The sequence below is a fragment of the Pongo pygmaeus genome, chromosome 13 (genome assembly GCF_028885625.2).
Source record: "Pongo pygmaeus isolate AG05252 chromosome 13, NHGRI_mPonPyg2-v2.0_pri, whole genome shotgun sequence".
Classification (NCBI taxonomy): Eukaryota; Metazoa; Chordata; class Mammalia; order Primates; family Hominidae; genus Pongo; species Pongo pygmaeus.
This window is the reverse complement of record NC_072386.2, coordinates 87,742,266-87,749,179: the sequence shown is the minus strand read 5'-3', so window position 1 is coordinate 87,749,179 and position 6,914 is coordinate 87,742,266. Positions and strand designations below refer to the sequence as shown.

At 52.0% G+C, this 6,914-nt stretch overlaps 1 long non-coding RNA gene across 1 annotated transcript; it reads left to right on the top strand.

Annotated features, from left to right (window-relative positions):
• On the top strand, positions 1–5,875 carry LOC129044324 (uncharacterized). Its single transcript, XR_008504653.1, has 6 exons — positions 1–195; positions 516–642; positions 3,160–3,216; positions 3,330–3,465; positions 3,979–4,038; positions 4,415–5,875. It is a non-coding gene; the product is annotated as an uncharacterized LOC129044324 (long non-coding RNA).
• The last annotated feature ends 1,039 nt before the right edge of the window (positions 5,876–6,914 follow it).

Here is a 6,914-nt window from a genome sequence, read left to right as displayed (position 1 = left end):
CATTCTAGAGACCCCCTGTCCAGCTCACTCGATGGGAGCCACTAAAGGAAATAAGATGTTCTCCTGCTGTATCCTGACTTTCTGAGGCTCTGACTCCAGGAAAGCCCGGCATGAGAGGCTTTTCCATTGCTGCAGGCTTTTTGGCTCAGCACTCACTTCTGGCACCTCTGGCCATTTGGCAGGAAGTACCCAAAGGTAACACAGAGAAGTCCAGGCCAGGCCACAACTGTGATCCCACCTGGGCAGCCCCACACCCCTCTCCATCACTGTGTGTGTGGAGGGAGGCAGTGGAGGGAAGGCAAGGGATGAGCGTTGGGCCCTTCCTGGGCTGGAGCAGGTTGTTGGGTGTTGGAACCCTGGTGGGCCTGGCAAGATGGGAAGGTAAGTGCTGGGTGAAGGACATTTCCCCAGATGTTATCCTGTGCTCCTGAGACTTCAGCTCATTTCCTCTATGTAGTTGCCCACCTGCGCCTTATCTGGGGAGCAGAATTTCTAATGTGAGTTTCCCGCTGCAGTGATGGCCAGGCAGGGCCCTGATGTCTGATGATCTGGCTGCCGAGCATCATTTGTGCAGAGCTCCATGTGAGAGATCAGTGAGGAGCTGGTTGATGGGTTCAACTCCTCCATCTCCCTAGACAAGAGGTAGGTGCACCATGCCACCAATAATGACCAGCACTGGTCTGGGGTGACAGCGGGCACGGGGAGTGGTGGTGGTGGTGGTGTCTCCACTGCCAGTATCACGAGATGAACAGCCCGGGTCTGGAACCCAGTTTTGTATGCAAGGACTCCTGGGGTCTCTCAAGCAGGGCCTTCCCACTAGAGTGGCCCACAGTTCTACCCCCCAGAAATCTGGGTTCCCACTCCTCCTCCACCTGCAAATTGGAAAGGTGAAAAGACACTTCACATACTTGTAGGAATATCAGAGAAAAGACTTTTTCATTGTTTTCATATCACACTAGGCCATGAGCATTTTTGCATGTTGCTACTGTTTTTGTTTTTTTAACCACCTGCCCCAGATATCCCATGTAAGAATCAGCTCCTCTGTCCTTCCAGACCTGCTCCAAGCCTTAGAAATCATCAGGCTTAATAGGGTGGTTTATACACAAAAATGGAGGGGGGGGGGGGTTGGTTCAGCTCTTCTTTATGTGTCTCTGTGACTTGTCACATCCCAGAACACATCATCTTAGCCCACTAGGGCCAGAGCCTTGGCCTCACCTGTCTTCACAATATTCCAAAAGGAGGGCTTTTTTTTGCCACAGCAATTCCGCCTTCCAATGCTGGTGGACCTGGATGTGATTCCATTCTGCTGCCATTTCAGCAGGGCTGCAGGGAACACCTTATGTGTGTCCTGTTAGAGAGTACTGGTCCGCTAGGGCTGCCATAACAGTACCCAGATTGTGTGGCTTAAACAACAGAATTGGTTTTCTCACAATTCTGGGGCTAGAATTCTGAGACCAAGGTGTGGGCTGGGGCAGTTTCTTCTGAGGCCTCTCTCTGTGGCTTTCAGATAGCCGCCTTTTATCTCTGTGTTGACATTGTCTTTACTCTGTGCCTCATTTTTGTTGTTGTTGTTGTTGTTTGTTTTTTTTTCTTGAGACAGAGTCTTGTTCTGTCGCCCAGGCTGGAGTGCAGTGGCTTGGTCTCAGCTCACTGCAACCTCCACCTCCCTACTCTGTGCCTCTTTGTGCCCTAATCTCCTCTTCTTATGAGGACATCAGTCAGACTGGATTAGAGTCCACCTCAATGAACTCAACCTTAATGACCTCTTTAAAGACTATGTCTCCAAATACAGTCACATTATGAGGTCCTGGGGGTTAGCACTTCAACATATGAATTTTGGGAGACATCATTTGGCTCATACCACATACTTATTCCCTACAGAAGACAAACTCCAGGCATAGGGTTGCTTGGTGGAAGGGTATGCATATGAAAAATCTTAATTGCTTCAGCCAAATTACTTTCCAAAGAGGCTGTGGCAGTTGTGTTGCCACGGCAGTCTCCAGTGGTGGCTGCTTCCCTGCATCCAGCCTGACAATGGGGGATGTCATTCATTTACATTCCTGATAATCTGGTGTCCATGTGGCAAATGCCACTGTATGCTTCCTTTGCTTTTTAATTTCCCACTTACAGGCTTGAGCCACCTGTCAGTTGTTTGCCAGACATTTGGATTTTCTCTTCCCCCAGTTGTCTGCTCATGTTCTTGTTGCTGTGACAGCCCTTCTCGCACCCTGGAACCTCCAGACATTTGCCCCTTTGCTGGATCTGGGATCCTCATAGCTCATGTTCTCAAAACTACCTTTCTTGTAAAAGAAAGAACATTAAGTCCCTTGCTTTGAAGTCTAAAGGACTCTCCTAGGGTGGGTGTTGTAGTCCATTTTGTGCTGCTGCAGCAAAACACCATAGACTGGGTAATTTATGATGTACAGAAATTTATTTCTCACAGTTCTGGAGGCTGGGAAGTCCACAGTCAAGATGCTGGCATCTGGTGAGGGCCTTCTTGCTGCATCATCCCATGGCGGAAGGCATCACATGGCAGAAGGGCAAAGAGAGAGTGAGAGACAGCAAGAGGGGGCAGACCCACCTCCACGATACTGACATTAATCTACCCATGATGGCAGAGCTCTCATGACCTAAACACCTCTTAAAGGTCCCATCTCCCAATATGGTCACAATGGCAACTACACTTCAACATGAGTTTTAGAGAAGACAAACATGCACACCATAGCAGTGGTTCCACACTGTAAACTGGTCTCTCAACTTGGTGGGGGCAGTGGGGTGGGGAATGAGGTTCCCCCAGAACCTCTCCCTCCATGCCAGAAGAAGACTAAGCTTCAGGTAGCTTAGGGGGAAGGTGATGCAGCCCTAGCTTTGGGCAGTTCTTAGTTCTGCCCTGTGTGACCTTGAGCAGCCATTTGACACCCCTAAGCCTGTGTTTTCCATCTCAACAATGGGGATGCTTTTTAGGACTCAATAGAGTGATGCTCTTCATACAAGCTCTTAATAGGGGAATGCTAACCTCTCTTGCTGTGGGCACTCACATCCCTCTTCACACACAAGTCCCCAAGGAGTTGGGGCCTCCTGGTCTGAGCTCTAGCTCACGATTCTCCTGGTGGTTTTTGGTGCTGCCTCTGACTCTGTGTCCTCCCTTGTCCCACTCAGTATGAAAATGAGTTAACCCTGCACCTGGGCGAGATCTGCACAATGCAGACCCTCCAGGTGGGCACTCAGGAACATATGGTGGCATCCCTGGACCAGGCTTCCAGAGCAGACACATACCCTACAGCACCACCTTCCTGTGTAACCACTGGTTCTTCATCTCTACCCCACAGTTCCTGGACTGGGTATTCAATAGGTGGGAGCCTGTCCCTTCCACAGCACAGTGGGGACTCTGCCACCAGCTAGCTGTGTGTCTCAGGAATTTTGCTGCACCTCTCTTAGCCTCAATTTGCTCCTCTGAGAAGAAAGGTGGTAAGAGGATGAATCTCACAGGGTTCTTGCAGGGACTAAATGGGGTGAGCCATGGCAGGTGCTGACCTGGTACTTGGCTCTGTGGAAATGGCTGCCAGATGTACTGTGGTTGTTATTTATTTTTGAACACGAAGTAGCTCTCTGCCTCACTCGTGGCCTTCCTATGTTTGGGAAAGCATATGGAAAGCAAACCTATTTTCCCATTTGTGAAGAGGGTTTGAGTTTCCGCATTGCTGATCCCTGTGCTTGGGGTACCCAGAACAGGGATCCCTGGGGGCTGGTGGAGGGGCCCTACGCTAACTCAGATATCTGGGAAAATTCTGGTTGTGGTTCATTCTTTCAACAAATATACATTGAGCACCTACTGTGTGCAGGTACTTTTCTGCCTGCAGAAGGCACTCCCTGGGGATTGTCTGAATTCTGGCTGGGGAGTCATGGGTGCACTAGACATCATAAGCAGGCTGCGTCCACAGTATGTTGACACTGTGATGTCCTCCTGGCCTCTTCTAGATACACATGCATCCTGACATATTCTGACAGAGATGACGGACCTCAGGATCAACTAAAAATGTCGGTGGACTTCAGGTCTAGAAGGACGGGCTCCTGTTTCCCCAGAACAGTTGGGGGCATATGGGAGTCTGTGGCTGGGGAGGGGTTGGCAGAACCCTGGATCTCATACATCTTAGGATTCCCATGAGAGGGCTGAGGTCTGGGGGCTTCCTCTGCAGGAGGAAATTAGTCAGTGAGAGTTATGGATAGGGTCCAAGTCCCCCGGGAAGTGAAAGGGAGGCTGGGGCTCAGAGCCACCCCCACCACAGTCCCATCCCAGCTCTGCCCGCCTCCTTCCACATCCACCCCTCCAGACCCAACCTCTAGGGGACCTAGAACAGGAGCTGTAGTGAGCAACCTGCTCACACTTCTACCTCAAATCTCATTCCTGGTGCAGGTAGCCCTTCAGAACAAGAGTCACTGGCAAGACCCAGCCCATGTAGGTTCTGTGCCTGCCCTGCCTGAAGACCAGGGCTGTCTCTGCCAGGACAGTCACAGAGGGGTTGGGTGGGGCCATCTCTGAACAGGCAGGGCAGGCACAGGGGCCCACATCCAAACAAGTGTGCCCTAGAAGAGCAATGTGGAAGGAAATGCCAGGTATCTGACTCTGCTGCCCCCCATCCTCCACCCACTAACACTATCTCTTCCATCCTGGGCACCTGGCCAGAAAAGTACCCTGAGGGCACTCTGGGGAAGGAGCCTGCTCCAGTGACAGCCCAAGATAGAATCAGTCCCAGAGCCCTCCTGCCCCTAGCCTGGGACCATACAGAACTGGCCCAGTGAGGAGGTCCCCAACCTCTTGGGGGGTTCTTTCCTATGCTGGTGGCAGAGCAATTGACTCTGATGGGTGCAATGAGCACTGGGCTCTCAGGGCAGGGTGGGGACAGCCTCCCCTCTGGGACCTTTCCCTGAGCCTCAGTCGAATGATGGAGGCCCAATCCCATCTCCACCTCTTACCAACCATGTGGCCTGGACTAGATTCTTAACCTCCAGACCTCCACTGTCCACATGTGCAGGGCAAAGATGGGACATAACAGCACCTGCCACACACAGTGACTGTGCAGAATGAGAGGAGAGAGGGAAGGCAGGTCAGGACCTGGTCCCTTTGTAGGTGGAGGGTGCTCACTGAGGAGCAGCCAGGTGCATGGGTTGCCCACTTGTGCTCAGGAAACCTCACCCACCTCAGCCCTTATTAGGCACCTAATGTGGATTCTAAGACAGACACTGAAACAAAGCTGCCCCTGGAGGTGGGAGGGGAAGACGACATGCATCCGAATGGGGAGACAGACTAGATGGCTGATCAAGAAGGAGACAGATGCCATCTGGGGAGGGACAGGCATAAGCCACTTTCTGGTGCTTGGAGTTAGTGAGGAAGGGCTGAGTGAAAATGCCACTCTCCTGTGCCTGCCAGTATTGGGTTCTGGGTCATCATGTGCTGAGTGCCCTCAGTGAAACACCACGTGATGCAGAGACCAGAGAGTGAAGGCCCGGGCCAGCGCAGGGTGGTGCAACTTTGAATCGAGGTGGCCAAGGTTTGCTGTGGGAGGCCCAAGGAGCTCCCGTCTGTGTCACCATCCAAATCTCATCTTGAATTCCCACGTGTTGTGGGAGGGACCCAGTGGGAGGTAACTGAATCATGGGGGCAGCTTTTTCTGTGCTGTTCTCATGACAGACAGTAAGTCTCACGAGATCTGATGGTTATTATAAGGGGGAGTTTTTCCTGCACAAGCTCTCTTTTTGCCTGCTGCCATCCATGTAAGATGTGACTTGCTTCTCGTCTTCCACCATGATTGTGAGGCTTCCCCAGCCACCAATCATGTGGAACTGTAAGTTTAATTAAACCTCTTTCTTTTGTAAATTTCCCAGTCTCAGGTGTGTCTTTATCAGCAGTGTGAAAACGGACTAATATGCTCCCTCTTTCAGCCTTGGGAATGGCCTCCTTGTCAGCTCTCAGGTGTGTGGTCTGTGGTCTAAGCCCCCACACAATCCCTAGGCCTTCCTGTCAGGGGCATGCTGGCCTTGAACACGTATCTCAGAGATGGGATGCTCACTTCCTACTGCTCCTTCCCTGTGAGTGTTGCTCACTGGGTCCCAGGTGTGCCCCTACTCCCTGTCACAGCTCCCCAGGCTTCTGTCTCCTCCAGGAGGGGAGATGTCAGTGGAGGAGCTGGAGTGGAGCCGGCGGGATTCCAGCTCCCCACCTCCTGGCTCATTCTCCCTCTTCCCCAGGAGTGCTGAGTCCTCAAGAACTTCTCCTCACTCCACACCATCCTCTCTGCTCTGCAGAGCACCTCAATTCCCATGGAGAGAAGTTTCCAGGTTAGCAGGCCTCTCTCTATAGGAGCACCAGGGTGGATCAGGAACATCCACGGGGCTGGGCTGGGCATTGCCTCTCAGTGAGCCTAGGAGGTACTGGGAGGCTGTGAAGCCTCGAGGTAGGGACTGGGAACCTGAGTGGGGTCTCTGAGCCTCCCTGGGATCTTAGGCCAGCAGTTCTGCTTCAAATTAGGTTACCTTTCCTTACCTGTCAGATATAGGCTGGGGCCAAATTGGAGACTGTCAAGAGCTTACCTCACAGCAACACATTTCTCTGATGATTGAAATCAAAACTGGTCAAAACAGACCTGCTCAGCTGAAATGGGAGTGGGGGCCCAGTGGACCAACCTGAGACTCCCCTCCCCTCCCCAGTCCCATGGGGCCCTTAGACTCAGAGGAACCTGTTGGAACCTCTCATCTAGGGTGTTTGGGTCTGTGACTTCTTAAATAAATGGGATTTGCACTCATACCCCTCCCCGTGATTCCCAAATTTCTCCTTCCTTCTTTCCCCTCTGCACAGGAACAGTCCCGGAAATTTCCAAGGTGTGTAAGATAGTGCACTGTGCAGGGTTCTGCTCACC